The following is a 25,007-nucleotide window of genomic DNA, read 5'->3' as shown; positions in this document are numbered from 1 at the left end:
CTACTTCATCCCCATTGATGTAGACAGGGGCATGTTCTCCTCTATGCTTCCTGAAGTCGATGACAATCTCCTTTGTTTTTTTGACATTGAGGGAGAGATTATTGTCATTGTGCCAGTTCACCAGACTCTCTAGCTCATTCCTGTACTCTGTCTCATCATTGTTTGAGATCCGACCCACTACAGTGGTGTCGTCAGCAAACTTGAAAATTGAATTGGAGTTGGGGGGGAATTTGGCCACACAGTCAGAGGTGTAGAGGAAGTATAGTAGGGGGCTGAGAAGATAGCCTTGTGGGGCACCGGTGTTAAGGATGATCGTGGAGGAGGTGTTGTTGCCTATCCTTATTGATTGTGATCTGTGAGTTAGGAAGTTCAGGATCCAGTCGCAGAGGGAGGAGCCGAGGCCCAGGCCATAGAGTTTGGAGATGAGTTTCATGGTCAGGAGGTCAGGAGCTGAGTGATCCTGGCGGAATCCAAACTGAGCGTTAGTGAGCAGGTTATTGCTGAGTAAGTGCTGCTTGATAGCACTGTTGATGACCCCTTCCATCACTTTGCTAATGATCGCGATTATATTGATGGGGCGGTAATTGTCTGGATTGGATTTGTCCTGCTTTTTGTGGATAGGACATACTGGACAAGCAGTTATAACACAAGGTAAAGCACTTACAGGAAAAAGCATTGGGAGGAAGATAGTGAGTGAATGAATTGGTAAGGGGTTGGTGGAGGGATGGGGAGACAGGAGATCAATGGGATGTCCAGAAGATGGCCAATGCCTGATTCAGTCAGCTATGGTTGTGTGTGTTGATCAAGATGATGCTAAATTCTTGCTTGATACTGCATTAGCAGCTAGTGATCAGGAAGCTGTCATTAATGTTTTAGCACTCAGTGAAAGTGGGGAATTCTGGACAGTGCGACTCCCTAATAAATATCGCCAGCATTTCACAATGATCAGCCTCTCTCACTCGGAGTGAGTTATTGGACAGAAGACTTGGGTCTGGTTAGCAATTGGATCATTGCTATCACTGTATACAACTGTTTAATGACTGAGTAAACTCTTCTGTGATAGAGAGTGTTCTGATTGATCCCAGGAAGCATGGTTAGAATTTGGATTTATAGCATTTGTTATTCTTCAGTCCTCATTATAATCTTACTGATTACTGCCTGTGGCTTACACTGTACATTGGCACAGCAGAATGGGGAATTCCAAAGTTTACAATCCAGAATTGATCCTCTGTTGGGAAAGTAGAATGTGATTGCTATTTGGCAGGGTGACTAAACCTCAGTGGGAACAGAGACAAATATATTTCTTCATTTGCATTTTGTCATTATTTGACATTGACTTATCAATGAATATCACGATGATTTCACTTCTTATAACATCAGTCCTTTACCATAGAATAGAATCAGTCCATTACCTTGACCTGTGTTGAGTGTAACTCAGATTTAAAGAATGATTTAAATAAATGTTCAGTCTCTCAAACTTCCTTGAGTTCAGGACTGAAGAATTTTAAGACATTTCAGAACAACTTTTCAAAGCTAAAGATGGTGCGGACCCCGGGTGCAGACCCCGGGTATGCAGCAGACCTTGGGGAACTTTCTTCCCGAAGTTTATAAATGTTGCAGGATAATATCCTCTCATTGTAATATTTTTAAAAATTGCAGATATTGGAAACATCACCATGGAAGCTCCAGCCCTCAGACTGGCATTTTAATTACTGAACCTGGCCTCCAGCTTATCCACACAGCCCAGTATCCAACTACACTGACAACTCCCCATGTCAAACCAGATACATGACTGCTGCGGTGGACTACGTTGTTTAACCTGCCGGAGACTTTGGATTGCTGCATATTTAGGATTTAGAATTAAAATTTCAATCTGTAGTTTGATTCAGTAAATCAGCCAAAGAGCAGAAAATGGGACAGAGTTGCTCTGATTCTCTTACAGGTTGTCGAGTCACTGAGCCACTCGATATTAGTGTTCAGCTTAGAATGAAGAGACTTTTGTTTACTGCAGCTGGGTTGGTTTATGAAACTGCAGACTAGACTCTGATTGTCTACGCCCTTCTCTGTTCACATTTTAGTTACTAATTAAATAATTATTAAGATGTCAGCTTCATTCTACCTAATAGGCATGGCTGAGTACAACCCTATATTTTCCAAACAATGGTCTCGTTATCAAATGAGACAAGGAGTAAAACATTTGCACAGACACAGATACAAATGAACACACACACACACACACACACACACACACACACACACACATGCATGAACAAGTATATCCACTGCTTGCTGAAGTCCAGGTCTGAGTCGTTCAAGTCAGGCTACCCTGATCATCTAGATATGATCTAAAGAGATCCAACAGAGATGCCAAAAGACAGTACTGGACCAAGCTAGACTAATGTGGAGATGCCGGCGTTGGACTGGGGTAAACACAGTAAGGAGTTTAACAACACCAGGTTAAAGTCCAACAGGTTTATTTGGTCGCAAACGCCACTAGCTTTCGAAGCGCTGCCCCTTCGTCAGGTGGAGTGGAGAAATGTGCCAGCATTTCTCCACCTGACGAAGGGGCAGCGCTACGAAAGCTAGTGGCGTTTGCTACCAAATAAACCTGTTGGTCAACAGAAAGCCACTAAAAAGGCTATAAAGAAAAGTAAGATGGATTATGAGAGTAAACTGGTTCAGAATATAAAAACAAATAGCAAAAGTTTCTACAAATGTATAAAATGAAAAAGAGTGGCTAAAGTAAACATTGGTCCTTTACAGGACGAGAAGGGGGATGTAATAACTGGAAATGTGAAAATGGCTGAGGCATTGAACAGGTATTTTGTGTCGGTCTTCACAGTGGAAGACACAAATAACATGCCAAAAATTGATGGCAGGAAGGCTATGGCAGGTGAGGACCTAGAAACTATCATTATCACGAAAGAGGTAGTGTTGGGCAAGTTAATGGGGCTAAAGAACAAAGAACAAAGAACAGTACAGCACAGGAAAAGGTAGACAAGTCTCCTGGTCCTGATGGAATGCATCCCAGGGTAGTAAAAGAGATGATGGGAGAAATAGCAAATGCACTAGTGGTAATTTACCAAAATTCGCTGGACTCTGGGGTGGTTCCCGCAGATTGGAAAACAGCAAATGTGACGCCACTGTTTAAAAAAGGACGTAGATAAAAGTCAAGTAACTATAGGCTGGTTAGCTTAACTTCTGTAGTAGGGAAAATGCTTGAATCTATCATCAAGGAAGAAATAGCGAGACATCTGGATATAAATTGTCCCATTGGGAAGACGCAGCATGGATTCATGAAGGGAAGGTCATGTTTGACTAATTTGGTGGAATTCTTTGAGAACATTACATGTGCAGTGGACAATGGGGAACCTGTGGATGTGGTGTATCTGGATTTCCAAAAGGCGTTTGACAAGGTGCCGCACCAAAGACTGCTACACAAGATAAAGGTGCACAGTGTTACGGGTAATGTATTAGCATGGACAGAGGATTGGTTAACTAACAGAAAGCAAAGAGTGGGGGTAAATGGGTGTTTTTCTGGTTGGCGATCAGTGACTAGTGGTGTGCCTCAGGGATCAGTGTTGGGACAGCAATTGTTTACGATTTACAGAGATGATTTGGAGTTGGGGACCAAGTGTAGAAACATAGAAACATGGAAAAACTACAGCACAAACAGGCCCTTCGGCCCACAAGTTGTGCCGAACACATCCCTACCTTCTCGACCTACCGATAACCCTCCATCCTATTAAGCTCCATGTACTCATCCAGGAGTCTCTTAAAAGACCCTATTGAGTTCGCCTCCACCACCACTGACGGCAGCCGATTCCACTCGCCCACCACCCTCTGTGTGAAAAACTTACCCCGAACATCTCCCCTGTACCTACCCCCCAGCACCCTAAACCTGTGTCCTCTTGTAGCAGACATTTCCACCCTGGGAAAAAGCCTCCGAGAGTCCACCCGATCTATGCCTCTCAACATCTTATACACCTCTATTAGGTCTCCTCTCATCCTTCATCTCTCCAAGGAGAAAAGACCGAGCTCCCTCAGCCTATCCTCATAAGGCATGCCACTCAATCTAAGCAACATCCTTGTAAATCTCCTCTGCACCCTTTCAATCTTTTCCACATCCTTCCTATAGTGAGGCGACCAGAACTGAGCACAGTACTCCAAGTGGGGTCTGACGAGGGTCTTAGTGTATCAAAATTCGCAGATGACACTAAGATGAGTGACAGAGCAAAGTGTGCAGAAGATGCTGAAAGTCTGCAAAGGGATATAGATAGTCTAAGTGAGTGGGCGAGGGTCTGGCAGATGGAGTACAATGTTGGTAAATGTGAGGTCATCCATTTTGGTAGGAATAACAGCAAAATTGACTATTATTTAAATGGTAAAAAATTGCAGCATGCTGCTGTGCAGAGGGACCTGGGTGTCCTTGTGCAGGAATCTCAAGGAGTTGGTTTGCAGGTGCAGCAGGTAATTAAAAAGGCAAATGGAATTTTGTCCTTTATTGCTCGAGGGATGGAGTTTAAAAACAGCGAGGTTATGTTGCAGCTGCATAGGGTGCTGGTGAGGCCACACCTGGAGTACTGTGTACAGTTTTGGTCTTCTTACTCGAGAAAGGATACACTGGCACTGGAGGGGGTGCAGAGGAGATTCACTAGGTTGATTCCGGAGTTGAGAGGGTTGGCTTATGAGAGAGACTGAGTAGACTGGGGCTATACTCATTGGAATTCAGAAGAATGCGGGGAGATCTTATAGAAACATATAAGATTATGAAGGGAATAGATAAGATAGAAGCAGCGAAGTTGTTTCCACTGGCAGGTGAAACAAGAACTAGGGGGCATGATCTCTAAATAAGGGGAAGCAGACTTAGGAGTGAGTTGAGGAGGAACTTCTTCACACAAAGGGTTGTGAATCTGTGGAATTCCCTGCCCACTGAAGCAGTTGAGGCGACCTCATTGAATGTTTTTAAGGCAAGGATAGATACATTTTTGAACAGTAAAAGAGTTAAGGGTTATGGTGAGCGGGCGGGTAAGTGGAGCTGAGTCCATGAAAAGATCAGCCATGATCTTATTGAATGGCGGAGCAGGCCCGAGGGGTCAGATGGCCTACGCCTGCTCCTAGTTCTTATGTTCTTATGTTCTAAGACCGCAAAAAAGTACAAAGGGTCGCGAACGAAGCCCAGTCCATCATGCAACCAAGCCTCCCATCCATTGACTCTGTCTACACTTCCTGCTGCCTCGGAAAAGCAGCCAGGATAATTAAGGACCCCACACCCTGAACATTCTCTCTTCCACCTTCGTCTGTCTGGAAAAAGATACAAAACTCTGAGGACACAGAACTACCGACTCGAGAACAGCTTCTTCCCTGCTGCCATCAAACTTTTGAATAGACCTACCTCGTATTAAGTTGATCTTTCTCTACACCTCAGCTATGACTGTAACACTACATTCTGCACTCTCTCTTTTCCTTTTCTATGAATGGTATGCTTTGTCTGTATAGTGCGCAAGAAACAATACTTTTTACTGTGTACTAATACATGTGACAATAATAAATCAAATCAACGAAGACACACACATACTGATACAAAGGTATATGCACGCACGCACAAGTGCACACACACACACACACACACAGATACAAAGATATGCATAAACTCACACACACACACACACACATGCTAACACAGATACATCTGCACACTCAGGTTTACAAACACAGATACACACACACAGATGTACACATATATACAAACACATACTTACACTAAGTATAGTGTATTATATGTACAGTATATTTCTCAATGTTGCCAATCAGTTGAAGACTATGTGGTGAAGATGGAGTTGGAGAGGGACATACTCAATAGAGCTACCTAGTGGCTAAAGTTGAAACTACAGCATTATAATGGAGTTAACAACTCTCCTTATTTACCCCTGTTGCTGTCTTGGTATTACCGGTTCCTGCTTGGTCTCACTTTTCGAATTCTGAATCTCTTTATCCTCGAGACTTCTTTCTGTGAATTTCCAGCTTCTCTTCCTCTAACAGTTTTGTTTTTCATTCTCTTTCAGGTTGGGAGTGAGGGGGTTACACAATACCTGATGATCAGGTAGGCAGCTGCCAATAGCTGGAGGCTGCATTCTTTACTGGGGGGGTGTTCAGGAAAGATGCGATAGATCTCATCCTGTTTCCTCTGTAATGACGTGATCCTAATTCCTTTCAAACACTAACAGAATTCTTCTTAACAATAAATTAAAATGATATGAGGGAAAACGCTGTCTGTCTGCCTCTTGTTAACTCATTATCTGTCCCACAGGCAAAACACTATCGCCAAAAATCTAGAGATAATTCAAGGCACTCAGACAGACACTTTTATTATTCACCCTCTCTCAATCTCTCTCTCAGATGTCAATAATTAGAATATTTATATCGTCTAACTGTTGATGAGGAGTCCCAGCAAAACTAGAATCAATGGGAATCTGGGAAAACCCTTCGCTGGTTGGTGTCATACCGAGCACAAAGGAAGATAGTTGTGGTGGTTGGAGGTCAATCATCTCAGTTCCAGGACATCACTGCAGGGATTCCTCAGGGTTAGTGCCCTAGGCCCAACCATCTTCAGCTGCTTCATCAATGACCTTCCCTCCAATACAATGTTCAGCATCATTATCGACTCCTCACATGTGGGCAGTCTGTGCCCACACGCAGCAAGACTCAGACAACATTCAGACTAAGTTTTGAGAAACATTTGTATTTCACAAGAACCAATGACCATCCCTATCGAGAGTGAATCTAAGCATCTCCCTCTGGCACTCAGAAAAGTCAAACACTGCTAATGCTGGGAATCTGCAGTAAAGAGAGAAAATGCTAGAAGCCGGACACATCCTGATGAAAGGTCACAGAGCTGAAATGTTAACTCTATCTCCACATACTCCCTTTCTGCTGAGTATTTCCAGCATTCTCTGTTTTAATCCCTTTGGCAATGGCATTACAATCATGAAGTCTCCCATTGTCAGCATCCTGAGGGTCACTATTAACCATAAACTTAACTGGATTCACCACACCTGACTCCTCAAAACCTGTCCATCGTCGACAAGGCACAAGTCAGGAGTGTGAAGGAATACTCTCCACTTGCCTGGATGGGTGCAGCTCCAACAACACTCAAGAAGTTCGACACCATCCAGGACAAAGCAGTCCACAAACATTCACACCACTGACAAACTTTTAAACTCTGCTGCTTGTTTCTCGACTTGCCCCAGCTCCCATTCACTCACAATCCCAGTGTTCACAAACCTCTCATGACTCTTGGTTAAGTAATGCCTCAAACTTTCCTTCATGGTCTCACCCCTCATACATAGATAACCTCCTCCAGCCACACAACCCTCCAAAATCTCTGCACCCCTCTAATTCTGGTCTATTGTGCATCGCCATTTTAATCGTTCCACCATTGGTGACCGTGCATTCAGCTGCCAAGACCCCATTTACCTCTCAACCTCACTTTCCCCATTTCAGACCATCCTTATGACTTACCTCTCTGACCAAGAATCTAGTTATTTGCCTTAATCTCTCCTCGTGTGACCTGGTGCATAGTTTTGTTCAAGGATGTGAAAATGCTCCTGTGATATATTATTACACTCAGAGTGCAGTATAAATACAAGTTGTTGCTCTTATTGAGCCAATGGGGCAGACTCAATGGGCCAAAGGGCCTCTTCTGCGCTATATGATTCTATGATTAAATACGTACTTTTGAAGTGAAGTTACTGTCAACAGAAACAAAACAAGATTCCAGGAAGGGAAGTGAGGTAATGAGCAGATTATTTGCTTGAATGGTGTTATTTTTGAAGTAAATATGGGCCAGGACACAGGGGAGAACTCCCCTGCTTTTCTTTAAATAATTCTAAGGGACCTTTAATATCCATCCGAGAGTGAAGACAGGATTTAATTGAAAGATGACAGTGTCGCACTCCCTCAGCACTACACCACAATAAGTGTGCTCAATCTTTGGAGTGGGACTCAAACCCAGAACATATAACTCAGTGGTGGAGACATATGGTAGGAAGCTCCACCATTGATTGCTGGATTTTCTGAGGTATGTTCCATAGAACCATAGATCCTTGGTTTGTAAACCATTGTGTTATGATGGTGACAGGCGATCTTCGATAGATCTCTCCACGGGCTTTGTGGAGTATGAGTTCCCTTATTGAGCAGGAGGAGGCTTGCCCAATAGGAAATGTTCAGTGGAGACTTTAAACCTGTTATTTCACCCAGTCCAGTGTTGTCGCTCCCAAGGTGTTGCCCTATCTAGCTGTGAGCCGAGAGAGTGGTCTCTTTCTTGGTGCACAATAAAAGGTGCTTGGTGACAGGAAACTGATATTTGGCTGAATTATTATTGGCGACGAGAAAAAAATGTTTTATTTTCCATCTCCCTCCACCATAAGTCAAGAATCTTCTCCGGTAAGAAAATATCATAGAATCATAGAATCCCTACAGTGCAGAAGGAGGCCATTCAGCCCATTGAACCTGCACTGACAACACTCCCACCCAGCCCCTATTCCCACCTATTTACCCTGCTAAACCCCCTAACCTACACATCTTGGGACACTAAGGGGCAATTTAGCATGGACAATCAACCTCACCAGCACGTATTTCAGACTGTGGGAGGAAACTGGAGCACCTGGAAGAATCCCACACAGGCACAGGGAGAATCATAGAAATCATAGAAACCCTACAGTACAGAAAGAGGCCATTCGGCCCATCGAGTCTGCACCGACCACAATCCCACCCAGGCCCTATCCCCATATCCCTACATATTAACCCGCTAATCCCTCTAACCTACACATCTCAGGACACTAAGGGCAATTTTTAGCATAGCCAATCAACCTAACCGCACATCTTTGGACTGTGGGAGGAAACCGGAGCACCTGGAGGAAACCCACGTAGACACGAGGAGAATAGAACATAGAACATAGAACATTACAGCGCAGAACAGGCCCTTCGGCCCACGATGTTGCACCGACCAGTTAAAAAAAAAAAAACTGTGACCCTCCAACCTAAACCAATTTCTTTTCGTCCATGAACCTATCTACGGATCTCTTAAACGCCCCCAAACTAGGCGCATTTACAACTGATGCTGGCAGGGCATTCCAATCCCTCACCACCCTCTGGGTAAAGAACCTACCCCTGACATCGGTTCTATAACTACCCCCCCTCAATTTAAAGCCATGCCCCCTCGTGCTGGATTTCTCCATCAGAGGAAAAAGGCTATCACTATCCACCCTATCTAAACCTCTAATCATCTTATATGTTTCAATAAGATCCCCTCTTAGCCGCCGCCTTTCCAGCGAAAACAATCCCAAATCCCTCAGCCTCTCCTCATAGGATCTCCCCTCCATACCAGGCAACATCCTGGTAAACCTCCTCTGCACCCTCTCCAAAGCCTCCACATCCTTCCTGTAATGTGGGGACCAGAACTGCACACTGTGTGCAGTTCTGGTCCCCACATTACAGGAAGGATGTGGAGGCTTTGGAGAGGGTGCAGAGGAGGTTTACCAGGATGTTGCCTGGTATGGAGGGGAGATCCTATGAGGAGAGGCTGAGGGATTTGGGATTGTTTTCGCTGGAAAGGCGGCGGCTAAGAGGGGATCTTATTGAAACATATAAGATGATTAGAGGTTTAGATAGGGTGGATAGTGATAGCCTTTTTCCTCTGATGGAGAAATCCAGCACGAGGGGGCATGGCTTTAAATTGAGGGGGGGTAGTTATAGAACCGATGTCAGGGGTAGGTTCTTTACCCAGAGGGTGGTGAGGGATTGGAATGCCCTGCCAGCATCAGTAGTAAATGCGCCTAGTTTGGGGGCGTTTAAGAGATCCGTAGATAGGTTCATGGACGAAAAGAAATTGGTTTAGGTTGGAGGGTCACAGTTTTTTTTTTTTTTTTAACTGGTCGGTGCAACATCGTGGGCCGAAGGGCCTGTTCTGCGCTGTAATGTTCTATGTTCTATGTTCTATGTACTCCAAGTGCGGCCGCACCAGAGTTGTGTACAGTTGCAACATAACGCTACGACTCCTAAATTCAATCCCCCTACCAATAAACGCCAAGACACCATATGCCTTCTTAACAACCTTATCTACTTGATTCCCAACTTTCAGGGATCTATGCACACATACACCTAGATCCCTCTGCTCCTCCACACTATTCAAAGTCCTCCCGTTAGCCCTATACTCAACACATCTGTTATTCCTACCAAAGTGAATTACCTCACACTTCTCCGCATTAAACTCCATCCGCCACCTCTCGGCCCAACTTTGCAACCTGTCTAAGTCTTCCTGCAAACTACGACACCCTTCCTCACTGTCTACCACACCACCGACTTTGGTGTCATCAGCAAATTTGCTAATCCACCCAACTATACCCTCATCCAGATCATTAATAAATATTACAAACAGCAGTGGCCCCAAAACAGATCCCTGAGGTACACCACTTGTAACCGCACTCCATGATGAATATTTACTATCAACCACCACCCTCTGTTTCCTATCCGCTAGCCAATTCCTGATCCAATTTCCTAGATCACCCCCAATCCCATACATCTGCATTTTCTGCAGAAGCCTACCATGGTGAACCTTATCAAACGCCTTACTAAAATCCATATATACCACGTCCACTGCCTTGCCCCCATCCACCCCCTTGGTCACTTTCTCAAAAAACTCAATAAGGTTAGTAAGGCACGACCTACCTGCCACAAAACCATGCTGACTATCACCTATCAATTCATTACTCTCCAAATAACTATAAATCCTATCCCTTATAATTTTTTCCAACATCTTGCCGACAACAGAAGTGAGACTCACCGGTCTATAATTCCCGGGGAAGTCTCTGTTCCCCTTCTTAAACAATGGGACAACATTCGCTAACCTCCAATCTTCTGGTACTATACCAGAGGCCAACGACGACCTGAAGATCAGAGCCAGAGGCTCTGCAATCACTTCTCTTGCCTCCCAGAGAATCCTTGGATAAATCCCATCCGGACCAGGGGATTTATCTATTTTCAGACCCTCCAGAATATCCTGCACATCCTCCTTATCAACTGTAATACTGTCTATTCTACTCCCTTGCAACCCAGTGTCCTCCTCAGCTATATTCATGTCCCCTTGCGTGAACACCGAAGAGAAATATTGGTTCAATGCTTCACCAATCTCCTCCGGTTCCACACATAACTTCCCTCTGCCATCTATAACTGGCCCTAAACTTGCCCTAACCAACCTTCTGTTCTTGACATACCTATAGAACGCCTTAGGATTCACTTTAACCCTATCCGCCAAAGTCTTCTCATGTCCCCTTTTAGCCCTTCTAAGCTCGCTCTTCAACTCCCTCTTAGCCAATCTAAAGCTTTCTAGTGCACTACCCGAGTGCTCACGTCTCATCCGAACATAAGCCTCCTTTTTCTTTTTAACCAACAAAGAAACTTTTTTGGTGCACCACGGTTCCCTAGCCCTACCAATTCCTCCTTGCCTGACAGGGACATACCTATCACAGACTCGCAGTAGCTGCTCCTTGAAAAAACTCCACATGTCGGACGTTCCCAGTCCCTGCAATCTCCTAGTCCAACCTATGTTTCCTAATTCTCTCCTAATAGCCTCATAATTACCCTTCCCCCAGCTAAAACCACTGGCCCGAGGTTCATGCCTATCCCTTTCCATCACTAAGGTGAACGTAACCGAATTGTGGTCACTATCACCAAAATGCACACCAACTTCCAAGTCTAGCACCTGGTCTGGCTCATTTCCCAGCACCAGATCCAATATAGCCTCACCTCTAGTTGGCCTGTCTACATACTGAGTCAAAAAACCTTCCTGCACGCTTTGAACAAAAACTGACCCCTCTAACGAGCTAGAGCTATAACAATTCCAGTCAATATTAGTCAAGTTAAAATCCCCCATAACAATTGCCCTATTACTTTCACTCCTAAGCAGGATTGACTCCGCAATCCTTTCCTCAACCTCTCTAGAACTTTTAGGAGGTCTATAAAAGACTCCCAACAGGGTGACCTCTCCTCTCCTATTTCTAATCTCCGCCCATACTACCTCAACAGATAAGTCCTCATCAAACCTCCTCTCTGACACTGTGATACAATCTCTGACCAATAATGCTACCCCTCCCCCTCTTCTACCTCCTTCCCTACTTCGACTAAAACATTTGAACCCCGGGACCTGCAGCATCCATTCCTGCCCCTGCTCTATCCATGTCTCTGAAATAGCCACAACATCGAAGTCCCAGGTACTGATCCACGCTGCAAGTTCACCCACTTTATTGCGAATACTCCTGGCATTGAAGTATACACATTTCAAACCCTGCTCCACCCCACCTCTGCAATGCCGTGCATTGCAGTCCCCATCCATGCATCCCTCACTTTCAGCCCCACTACTCAGGATCCCTCCCCCCCCCCGAATCAGTTTAAACCTCCCTGCATGACCTTAGCAAATTTACCCCCCAGGATATTGGTCCCCTTCTGATTAAGGTGTAGACCATCCTTCTCATAGAGGTCACACCTTCCCCAGTACGAGCCCCAATTGCTTAAGTACCTGAACCCCTCCCTCCTGCACCATCCCCTCAGCCATGAATTCAAACCTTCCCTCTCCCTATTCCTCTCTAAACTATCCCGTGGTACAGGCAAGAGTCCAGAGATAACCACTCTGTCAGTCTTGGCCTTTAGTTTCCACCCCAACTCCATAAATCCCTGCCTAATATCCCCTTCCCCTATCCTCCCTATGTCGTGTGTCCCCACATGTACAATAACTTGTGGTTTATCTCCCTCCCCCCTAAGAGTCCTGAATACCCTGTCAGACACATCCCGGACCCCAGCCCCTGGTAGGCAACACACCAACCCTGAGTCCCTACCTTTAGTTCCGACCCTCCTATCTGTCCCCTTAATTGTGGAGTCCCCAATCACAAGGCCCAGTCTTTTACAGCCCCTAACCACCTGAGCTTTCTCACTCGGCTCACCCCCAGAGATCTGCTCTCTATGCTCAGTTGATTCCTCCTCAACTGTAGCCTCCAGCACCGAAAACCTATTATGGAGGGGAACCGCCCCAGGGGATTGTCTTCCCGATTGCTTCTTACCCCTCCTCCTGGCATTGACCCAAGCCTCATTTCTAGGAGTTACTATTTCTCTATAACTCCTATCAACTTCCACCTCCGCCTCCCGAATTATGCGGAGTTCCTCTACCTCCCCCTCCAGCTCCTTTACACGCTCCTCCAGAAGCTGCAATCTAATGCACTTCTTACAACTAAAATCTCCTGAAACACTACTGGATTTCCTCACCACATACATCCCACAGGAGATGCAGCATACTGCCTGAACTGCCATCCCTGAAGCCATTACCAGCAAGAAAAAAAGAAAACAAAAAACTTCCCCACACTTATAATTAGGTTAGAGGAGGATGGAAGGGTGGGATCCTCTACCAGTGTAGAGGATCGGGTATCTCCTCTGCACCAATTTATAGGGCTAGGGGCCCGAGAGAAAAAAAAACTACTACTGAGGGGGAACCACCCAGGTAACTGACTTTTAAAGTTAAAATAAAAACCCTTCCCAGACTCCTTTGCTGCCCACTTCTAGTTTTCACTTTAAACTTGAAAAACTGCTGTTAAAGTAAAGGCCAAAAAAATACACACACTAGCTGACTAATTAAATAAATAAACAATTCAATTAATCCAATTAATCTCTTACCAGCACTGCTGCTTTTCAATCACCCCTCTCAGCTTGCTCCAGTGGATGTGCAAACTCCACACAGACAGTGACCTGAGGCCGGAATTGAACCTGGGTCCATGGAGTTGTGAAGCAGCAGTGCTAACCACTGTGCTACCGTGCCACCCCATTAAGTCATTATGCATTATGAAACTTGAACCCTATAACATCAATGGGGAAGACTGGGCCCAATACACTGAGCACATGCATTACTTCATCCATGCTAACAACATTGAAGGGGATGAAGACAAAAAGTGATTTTGATTTGATTTGCTTTATTATTGTCACATGTATTAGCATACAGTGAAAAGTATTGTTTCTTGCACGATGTACATCAAAACATACCATTCATAGAGAAGGAAAGGACAGAGTGCTGAATGTAGTGTTACAATCATAGGATGTAGAGAAAGATCAACGTAGTGTGAAGTAGGTCCATTCAAAAGTCTGATGGCAGCAGGGAAGAAGCTGTTCTTGAGTCGGTTGGTACGTGATCTCAGACTTTTGTATCTTTTTCCCAATGGAAGAAGGTGGAAGAGAGAATGTCCAGTGTGCGTAGGGTCCTTGATTATGCTGGCTGCTTTTCCAAGGCAGTGGGAAGTGTAGACAGAGTCAATGGAAGCTGGGTCGTGTGATGGACTGGGTTTTGTTCACGACTCTTTGTAGTTTCTTGTGGTCTTGGGCAGAGCAGGAGCCATACCAAGCTGTGATACAACCAGAAAGAATGCTTTCTATGGTGCATCTGTAAAAGTTGGTGAGAGTCGTAGCTGACATGCCAAATTTCCTTAGGCTTCTGAGAATGTAGAGGCGTTGGTGGGCTTTCTTAACTATAGTGTCGGCATGGGGGGACCAGGACAGGTTGTTGGTGATCTGGACACCTAAAAACTTGAAGCTCTCGACCGGCGGAGGGACTGGAGCATTCTGGGACAAGTCAGCGCAGCAACATTTATGAAGAAGTGGGAATTGGAAAATCTGGGACCGTATTTTACCATTTTGATTCTAAGTGCTGGGCGGACTTGAAACTGGGAGTGTTTCAGATCCGACTTTTAGACCCGTTCTGAGGCGCCCCCATACGTACTCTGACTGCAAAGATATCAGTGATTCCGATTCGTGCTGCACAAGCCTGTGGGCGGGGCTTAATGCACCCAAAAGCCTGCAGCTCCAATCGGTGCCTCCAACTGTGCATGCGCAAAAAGAAATGATAGAATGCTGCTCCCCTGCCACATCATTCCCTGGCCGGATAATGCCTCTCCCTGGCCCCCATAGACATTGCCCCAACCCCCCCCAACATTACTGACCTCCTTAAACCCCCCACCCGCCCGCCACACAGATCGATCGATCGTGGGCCCCTCCCCCTCTCCTCCCCCTCCACCAATCTTAGGCAGAGTGGCAGCAGACCCCCCACTCCCCTCTACCGATCTCAGCCAGAGTGGCAGCGGACCCCCATTCCGCCCCCCACTGACCTCAGCCAGAGTGGCAGTGGACCCCCTTCCCTCCCACTGATGTCAGGCAGATTGATCCACTCTCCCTCTTCCCTCCCGCACCGATCACAGACAGAGTGAAGCCCTCTCCCCCCTCCTCCCCACCCCAGACCCTCCCGCACAAGGCCCCCCCCCGTCTCCTCCAGACTCCAATGGCTGTGTGACACCTCCCTCTCTCTCCCCTCTCCCCACTCATTGAGGCACTGATCCACTATCCCCCTCCCCAGCTGCCCACCTGCAGGTGCTCACTTGGCTTCCCCTCAATGCTAACAGCCAAACTGAATGGAACTTGCTGGAATGTTCTCCCAAACTGCCTGCAGCTAATCTGCCCTAACAAGGGGCAGCTCCATAAAACCCCAAGGATGGACAGGCAGGCAGACAGTACAGAAAGAAATGACCACACGACCAGCCCCCCCGATTTACTGAGGGAAACCTCGGGAGGCTGCTGGATGCGGTCGAGGCGAGGCGGGACACCCTCTTCCCCCCCAGGAGGACGCAGGGGGGGCTGATGGCACTGGCCCCCAGAACCGGGAAGCAGTGCCGCAAGCAAGTCAATGACCTCATCCGGGCAGCAAGGGTAAGTGTTTAACCCCATCTTGCATCTTCCACCAAATCACCCCTAGATCCTCCCATCCCCAGCACCCTGCATGTTTCCAGCCCCTGACCCCCAAGTAGCTTCTTCCTATCCTCCCCAAGAGCCCCACTGCGCTTGCCTTCTAAGGGCCACCACCTGATGTTGTGCGGCATGGTGGCACAGTGGTTGGCACTGCTGCCTCACCGCACCAGGGACACGAGTTCAATTCCAGCCTCGGGTCACTGTCTGTGTGGAGTTTGCACGTTCTCCCCGTGTCTATGTGGGTTTCCTCCGGGTGCTCCGGTTTCCCCCACAGTCTGAAAGACATGCTGGTTAGGTGCATTGACCCGAACAGGCGCCAGAGTGTGGCAACTAGGGGAATTTCACAGTAACTTCATTGCAGTGTTAATGTAAGCCTAACTTGTGACAAATAAATAAACTTTACTCACTCTACTCTGCAGGAGTCACGCCATCATTTCTTTCATAGCTCCTTCTGTCTCCATAGGAGAAGACCGGCCATAACACCAGAGAGAGGGCAAAGGCAGGGGGTGGAGAGCCAGACCTCTGGGTCCTCACCCCCTTTGAAGAGCAGGTGCTGGTGCCGTCCAGGGATGGGGAGATGCGGGCTGTCAGCAACAGCATGGTCGGGCTGGAGTCAAGAAGTGAGCACCTGTCAATCCTCCACTCACCTTCTCGGGACACGAGTTTCGGGTGCGAGGGGGAGGTTTAAAGGAGATGTACGAGGCATGTTTATTTGCACAGAGCGGGTGGTGGGTGCCTGGAACTCGCTGCTGGGTGAGGTTCCAGAGGCAGATACAAAAGTGACTTTTAAGCCACTTTACAGCCACGTGAATGGGATGGGAATAGAGGCATATGGTCCCCAGGTTGGGGCTAACAAACCAGATGGGCAGCCTGTCGCTGCAGACTTGGAGGGCCAAAGGGCCTGTTCCTGTGATGTAATCTTCTTTGTGCTTTGTTCTATGTTCAATGGTAAAATGTGAATCACATTTCTTTGCATCCTCACCCTCCCTTACACTTAACCTGGTGTCCTGTGTTGCAGGGACAGATCCGGAAGCTCCGGGGCCATGTGGCATCGTGGCCGCCACTGCGGCTTTCGCCCATCCTAGTACAGATAGCTCAGACGAGTCCTCGGAGGATATGGGTGAAGGGAGCTCTTAGGGTGGCACCGTTTTGGCGTCAGCTTCCACCTTGCAGTTCATTGTCCCAGAGACTCTCACATCGGTGGGTCCAGTTAGTGGTGAGGTTTCTGGGTCACTCTCTGGTGAGCACGACACATCTGATGATGTACATCGGGTGGAGGAGGGAACGTCCGAGGCCTCTGGCACGTGGGGGCCTGCCGGAGGTGAGGACTCAGCTGGCCCCAGGCTACATGCTGGGCCTCTGAGATCACTTCTCCCTCAGCTGCTGGAGATGCAGCAACAGAGCCAGGGAATGCAGGAGGGGCTGGCGGCCACACAGGACCAAATGCGAGGCTGTTGGGAGGAGTCCCAAAGCTTTCAGGTGGACCAGCTATCGCCTGTCTTGCGTGTTTCCCAGGCCAACACTGGTGGAAAGCCTGGGGCAGGGGATCCTCACCATGAATGGCAGGCTCGAAGCGATGGCCGAGTCACAGCAGGCCACAGCTGAGGGCCTCAACAGGCTTCTCGAGATTCTGCGGCCCATGGCTGAGAGGCTGCAGAGCTTGCAGGAGACCCAGCGGGACAGCGCTGAGACCCAGCAGGCTATGGCTGCATCCCTTGAGAATGTGGCCCAGTCGCAGAGGGTCATGGCTGAGGGGCTGCAGAGCGTGGCCCAGTCTCAGAGGACACTTGCTGTGGCCTTTGACAGGTGGCCGTCGACTCAGGTGGCCATTGCAGAGGGCTCGACCTGCATGGGTAGGATGCAGGTGGTCCTCCAGGACTGGCAGGGCCAGCTGACGCCGGAGCCTCAGGAGCTCAGTACAGAAACACTGCCATCCCATGGAGTGACCCAGGGGCCCACAGGAACCCCATGGGAGGAGAAGGGCTCGAGCCCATGCCGGGGCCTTCCAGCCAGGAGACTGTGGCTGTGGCTACACCTTCTGACTCCCCACTTCCTGACACCGGGGCATCTCAGAGGCAGCGGGATGAAGAGGGTGCACTTAACCTGGTGTCCTGTGTTGCAGATACATCCCAGATACCTGGAAGCCGGCCAGGGCCCTCAAGGTCCAGGCCTCCAGAGGACACCTGCCACGCGCATCACAGGACACGGGGCGAGGTAGGCAGCTGGCCCCCTCCACCTCCGATGTACAGTCTGGGGAGTCACTGAGACGTTGTGGTCGGCCATGTAAGGTTATGAAGTCGTAGTTGCACTGAGATGGTGCGGGTGAAGGGCTGCACTAGTTAGATAGATCTTTAAGCACCTTAATGTTTTCTGTTCACAAGTTTTTAATGTTAGAACTTATTATCTAAAGACCTTTGTAATCATTAAATGCTTTTCCCACCTGTGACTAATTTGTCTCGAACAGGAATCCTCTTCCAGTGACGGTCGCCGGAGGGGATGCTTCATGTTGATGTCAGTTGGGGCGGCCCCTCAACGCTGTGTCACTGAGAAAAGGAAGCCATTGGTTCCCGAGAACCCACGAGCGATTCCCTCCCGTCCCCCACCCCACCCGGGGCCCTGTATGGGGGTTTCAGATCCCTTACCCACTACACAGATGTGGGCCCAGGTGCCAGCGTGCATGCGGAGCTCATGTAGGAGACAGACTAGTTTGCACCAGGGCATCACCATAATGGTGCTTAGCGAGTCGTCATCACCCTCCTGCCTGCCAAAGAAACTCATTAACACAGAGTACCCAGGCCCACCACTCTGGTGTGACAATGTTGCAAGGAACTTTGAGGGGAGGGGAGGGGTGAATGGGACCCACAGACACAAACCCCGAGCGAGTGAACCGCCTGGTGATCAGGGCCTCCCTAGCCGCCCTCGCATGCCTCATTCTTGCTGCCAGTGGCTGGGTGATGTTGCTCGGCATGGTCCTCCTCCCCTCCCCCCTCCTCCTGCTGGGCGGCCTCCTCCCCAGTGATGCCCGGCTGGTCGGTCCCCACGTCCTCCTCCTCCTCCCAAAGGTCTCCTCTCTGCTGTGCCAGGTTGTGCAGGGCACAGCACGCCACCACAATGCAGGGAGAGGACAGAGGGCTATATTGGAGGGCCCCCCCAGAGTGGCTGAGGCACCGGAATCGCATTTTGAAGAGCCCATGCACCTCTCCACTATCGTGCATGGGGTTACATGGGCCTCATTATGCCGGGTCTCCGCCTCAGTCACAGGCCTCCGCACAGGTGTCATCAGCCATGTCCGAAGCGGGTACCCCATATCACCCACAAGCCACCCCCGCAGCCTGGCCTCCTCCTCAAAGGCCTCCGGTATGTCTGAGCTCATGCACACTCCCAGGGAATCTCACGCAGACATGCATAATGTTCATATTATGGTCACACACCAGTTGGACATTCAGGGAGTGGAACCCCTTTCTGTTGATAAATCTTCGTGGATTCTGCAGGGGGGCCTTGAGGGCGACGTGGGTGCAGTCAATGTCCCCCCTGGACATTAGGCATCTCTGCAATGGTCGCAAACCCTTAACCCGGGCTTCCTGATGGGCCTGGTTCAGGTTAAATTTGATGTAGTGCCCTGCCCAGGCAGACAGGGCTCTCGTGACCTGCTTGACACAGGTGTACACAGCTGGTTGGGAGATGCCACAGACATCCCCACTACGGGTCTGGAAGGAGCCAGTCGCATAAAAGTTCAGAGCGGCCGTCAATTTGACAGCCAGCGAGAGTGGATGCCCCCCTGCCCCGCGATCAGGTCCTGCAACAGGGGCACAGGTGTTGCACTGTCTCCTTTCAGAGGCGGAGACGTTGGCAGCACATGGTGTCCGACATCTGTTCAAATGACACTCGTGCACGGAACTGCCGGGGTCTCTGCTTGCTCCTCCTCCTGTGCCCCCCCTCTGGGTGAATGGTGGCCACCTCCTGCCTCCGGTGGTCGTCTCCCTCTGGTCCTGGAAGTGGTATCGCCCGGGCCTCCTGTGCCTGCAATGTTTCCTCCTGCTCCCCCTCCTCAGCTCCAGCAGCAACCAAAAGAACAGCGAGATCGATTGGTTGCATCGCTAAAGCCATCTCGTCATTCTGAAGGGGCCGAGGGTCGGGCGGGGTGGGTATATGGTGATTGGAGATGGAGAGGAAAACATGTAGAGGTTAAGGAACACTGCTTGCCCCTAGCACATCAACAGTCACGGCCCATACTGCGCGTTCCCCCAACCACATGCTCCCCACAATCACAGGCTCCCCCAACCACATGCTCCCCACAATCACAGCTCCTTGAAAAGTTGAGAGGCTGCAGCAGTGCTATCTGCAAGGGCTTTGTCACATCCTTCAGCTGGAAGTGAGCTGAGTGCACTCGGACCCAGCAGCACCGCAAGACCCGAGGTCAGTGCTGCAAGTCGGACATCGGAGACCCTGCAGAGCAACAACCCCCTCACCTCCCCACACACACTCGCAGAGCCACCACCAACCCGAGACAGAAAATAGTCGCAATGAAAGGACCTCCGTAAGCAGCAGAGAGCCTTGGATACGAGGCACTTCCCTACTCACTAACCCTCATTGATGGAGTGCCGGAATTAGACTGATATGGAGCATGTCTGTTTCGCACTGATTCCAGACGGGTGAACGTGGTGGTCAAGGGGGAAGTGCTGGTAAGGTTGGGTGTGCAGCCCATTAAGTCAATTTAAATGCATGCAAATACATTTACATGGCCTTTGTGCCCGTTTCGGGCGTGGTCCCAATCACGGCTATTTTCGGGCCTTGGTAAAGGGAGAACTGGTGCGGAGGCGAGCACGGATCGCACTACTCGCCACGTACCTGACTTTACCAAGTTTTCGCACCCGAAAACGGGCGCAACCTGATAATAAAATTGGGCCCCTGGTGTCAATTTGTCAGGTGTATCAGGTCATTAAAAGTTTTTCACTTGGGGCTTTCAGGATAGGTCAGACATTTAATCACATTGAAAATCGGGGCTCCACATGCCGTTAAAAGAAATAGAAACATAGAAACATGGAAGATAGGAGCAGGAGGAGGCCATTTGGCCCTTCACGCCTGCTCCGCCATTCATTACGATCATGGCTGATCATCCAACTCAATAGCCTAATCCTGCTTTCTCCCCATAACCTTTGATCCCATTCGCCCCAAGTGCTACATCCAGCCGCCTCTTGAATACATTCAATGTTTTGGCATCAACTACTTCCTGTGGTAATGAATTCCACAGGCTCACCACTCTGAGTGAAGAAATGTCTCATCTCTGTCCCAAATGGTCTACCCTGTATCCTCAGACTGAGACTCCTGGCTCTGGACACCCCCACCATCGGGAACATCCTCCCTGCATCTATCCTGTCTAGACCTGTTAGAATTTTATAAGTCTCTGTGAGATCCCTTCTCATTCGTCTTAACTTCAACAAAAGCAATCCAAACCTAGTCAATCTTTCCTCATACATCAGTCCCACCATCCCCGGAATCAACCTGGTAAACCTTCTCTGCACTCCCTCGAGAGCAGGAACATCCTTCCTCAGAGAAGGATGTATCTATATCGTGGTAAAAATCTTTGTATCACTAACTATCCCCTAATCTGATGTGATTGCAATAAATGAAAAGAATGCAGACAGACTAACCTGGAGTTAGTCTACAGCAAAACTGCACACAATACTCTAGCTGCGGCCTCACCAAGGCCCTGTATAATCACAACAACACATCCCTGCCCCTGTACTCAAAACCTCGCGCAATGAAGGTCAATGCACCATTTGCCTTCTTTACCGCCTGCTGCACCTGCATGCTTATCTTCAGTGACTGGTACACAAGGACAGCCAGGTCCCACTGCACACTCCCCTCTCCCAGTTTACAGCCATTCAGGTAGTAATCTGCCTTCTTGTTTTTGCTTCCAAAGTGAATAACCTCACATTTATGCAAATTATACTGCATCCGCCATTGATTTGCCCACTCACCCAACCTGTCCAGATCATGCTGAAGGATCTCTGCATCCTCGTCACAGTTCATCCTTCCACCCAACTTGGTATCATCTGCAAACTTTGAGAGGTTACATTTTGTTCTCTCATCCAAATCATTAATATATATTGCGAATAACTGGGGTCCCAGCACTGATTCCTGTCGCACCCACTAGTTACTGCCTGCCTATCATAGAAACCCTACAGTACAGAAAGAGGCCATTCGGCCCATCGAGTCTGCACCGACCACAATCCCACCCAGGCCCTACCCCCATATCCCTACATATTTACCCACTAATCCCTCTAACCTACGCATCTCAAGACACTAAGGGCAACCTAACCCGCTCATCTTTGGACTGTGGGAGGAAACCGGAGCACCCGGAGGAAACCCACGCAGACACGAGGAGAATGTGCAAACTCCACACAGACAGTGACCCAAGCCGGGAATCGAACCCAGGTCCCTGGAGCTGTGAAGCAGCAGTGCTAACCACTGTGCCACCGTGCCGCCCCTATTTGGAAAGGACCCATTAATTCCTATTCTGTTTCCTCTCCTACAGGCTCCAGGTTAGTCTGTCTGCTCCCAGCCTGCATCCTGGCTCTTTTCATTTATTGCAATCATATTAGATTAGGGGATAGTTTGTGAGACTAAGATTTTTATCTCGATACAGATACACACATACAAAAATATACATCCACACAAACACATTATATGTACAGTAGCATGTATCCGTGTACACAGTTTTATGAATATATTTCCACATGTATACAGAGAGATACACATTCTGAATGTAACAACAATCACACCTTGCCCTTATCTAATGTCGGTAATAGAATGTCCCCAAACCTTTCCCAAAAACAAAATTTCTGGGCACTGAGCAAAGGTGAGGGAAGGATTATGGTGGTGACAGAAGGAATGATCAAAGGGCAGATTTTAAGGAGCATTTTCAAGGAGCAAAGGAAATTGAGAAGGGGAGGGCTTCGGGGAAAGGAACATTCAATATTGTTTGCAATTACTCCAGTACTAAAAAGGAATCCAGTTACATGTATACAATTACACAGCAATAAACCTGAACATTGCGTAATCATCTACACAATGTTATTGATATGAGAATTGTGTCACCTTGTTGTCAAATTATTTTTGTATTCTTTCATGGGATGTGGACATCGCTGACAGGACCCTGCTGGGTCACTTCAGAGGGCAATTAAGAATCAACCACATTGCTGTGGGTCTGGAGTCACATGTAGGGCCAGACCTGGTGAGGTGATGCATTAAGGGAATTAAGGGCTATGGGGAGAGAGCGGGTAAATGGAGTTGAAATCAACCATGATTGAATGGTGGAGTGGACTCGATGGGCCGAATGGCCTTACTTCCGCTCCTATGTCTTATGGTCTTATGGTCTTATGAACCAGATAGGTTTTTGCAATAATCAACAATGCTTTCATGGTCATCATTGACTTTGAATTTTTATTAAATTCACATTTCACCATTTATTCATGTTGGGATTCGGACCTGGATCCCCAGAGCATTACCCTGGGTCTCTGGATTACTAATCCAGTGGCAATGCCACTGTCTCCCCCTTGGTATTCTGCAAAGGAAACATTGAAATAAGCCCAAATCCTCCCTAAACCAGTATTACCTCCACCCCAGACTGCTGTGCACACGGGATGGACCACATTATACCATCTTCGTGCCGTGTCGGTTGATATCACATCACTGGCATTTAAGCACTGTTGGGATAATGCTGACATACATTCATGTACAGATACGCGGGGCATTCTAACCTGTCGTTTCAGAAGTATGGGATTTGCACAAGCCAACGCCATTGGGTTCTGTGAGGGAAAAGGAACCATCACTGGACCCTGGTTACTGCCATCCTGATGCAGCCCAGCCTGGGGTTTGGTAAGGGTTGGATTTATATCAAAGCACAGTGATGTGAAATTGCCCAGTACCCCTGGAATAGAACCAGTGATGTAACATCCTCAATAACCAACAGACTGATCCCAGCTACAGCGTGCAAAGTGCACACCGACAATATATAAAGGAAAATAAATCTTATAAAATTTCTAAAAATGAAAAGTAAATAATGAATTTCTGATAATATAAAGATCATGGTGAAAGAACCAGCACCTGACCCCAGATCAGAAAGTTGTATGTTGAAATCACGTCAGGCTCACAAAGTATTTTGGACTGTGCGGTGGCAGGGTGGTTAACATTACTGCTTCACAGCACCCGGGATCCGGGCTCAAATTCCTGGCTTGGGTGACTGTGTGGAGTTGGCATGTTTTCCCCGTGTCTGCGTGGGTTTCCTCCGGGTTCTCCGGTTTCCTCCCACAGTCCGAAAGACGTGCTGATTAGGTGCATTGGCCGTGCTAAATTCTCCCTCAGTGTACCCGAACAGGCGCTGGAGTGTGGCGACTAGGGGATTTTCACAGTAACTTCATTGCAGTGTTAATGTAAGCGTACATTCAATAAATATATAAATAAAGGAGTGTGCTCGAATGCAAAGCTGAACAACAAAGGGATTGCCTTTTCTTTATAGAAATGATTATTCCCTCGGTGCCAAATCAGGATTCCGCTCTTTATTTATGCTAAATACGTGACTCCTGTAGTTTCTGGTCAAGATGTGGAGATGCCGGCGTTGGACTGGGGTAAACACAGTAAGAAGTTTAACAACACCAGGTTAAAGTCCAACAGGTTTATTTGGTAGCAAAAGCCACACAAGCTTTCGGAGCTGCAAGCCCCTTCTTCAGGTGAGTGGGAATTCTGTTCACAAACAGAGCATATAAAGACACAGACTCAATTTACATGAATAATGGTTGGAATGCAAATATTTACAACTAATCAAGTCTTTAAGAAACAAAACAATGTGAGTGGAGAGAGCATCAAGACAGGTTAAAAAGATGTGTGTTGTCTGGAGATTATTCATGTAAATTGAGTTTGTGTCTTTATATGCTCTGTTTGTGAACAGAATTCCCACTCACCTGAAGAAGGGGCTTGCAGCTCCGAAAGCTTGTGTGGCTTTTGCTACCAAATAAACCTGTTGGACTTTAACCTGGTGTTGTTAAACTTCTTACTGTGTTTCTGGTCAAGCCAGTTTATAAATAGTATCTGGCATCCTCACTTTCAGGACGTTACTCTGTTTTCCCAGACATCTGCCTCAATCTTTTGTTAACATTTGGCACATTTAAAAAATA

The 25,007-nt window shown here is 47.9% G+C and overlaps 1 protein-coding gene across 2 annotated transcripts in view; it reads right to left on the bottom strand.

The window, feature by feature from the left end:
• The window catches only part of aldh1a3 (aldehyde dehydrogenase 1 family, member A3), a 604,785-nt gene that overhangs the window by 173,715 nt on the left and 406,063 nt on the right, over window positions 1–25,007 (bottom strand). The window contains exon 1 of one of the 2 annotated variants that reach the window (XM_078241033.1): window positions 5,929–6,037. The exons of the other annotated variant lie outside the window; for it this stretch is intronic. The gene's annotated coding sequence lies outside the window, so the exon portion shown is untranslated. Of the gene's footprint in view, window positions 1–5,928; window positions 6,038–25,007 lie in introns of those variants that run through there. 2 annotated transcript variants of the gene reach the window in all.

The sequence above is a fragment of the Mustelus asterias genome, chromosome 24, assembly GCF_964213995.1.
Source record: "Mustelus asterias chromosome 24, sMusAst1.hap1.1, whole genome shotgun sequence".
Lineage (NCBI taxonomy): Eukaryota > Metazoa > Chordata > Chondrichthyes > Carcharhiniformes > Triakidae > Mustelus > Mustelus asterias.
The sequence above is the reverse complement of the archived record's forward strand: the minus strand, read 5'-3'. Positions and strand labels throughout refer to the sequence as shown.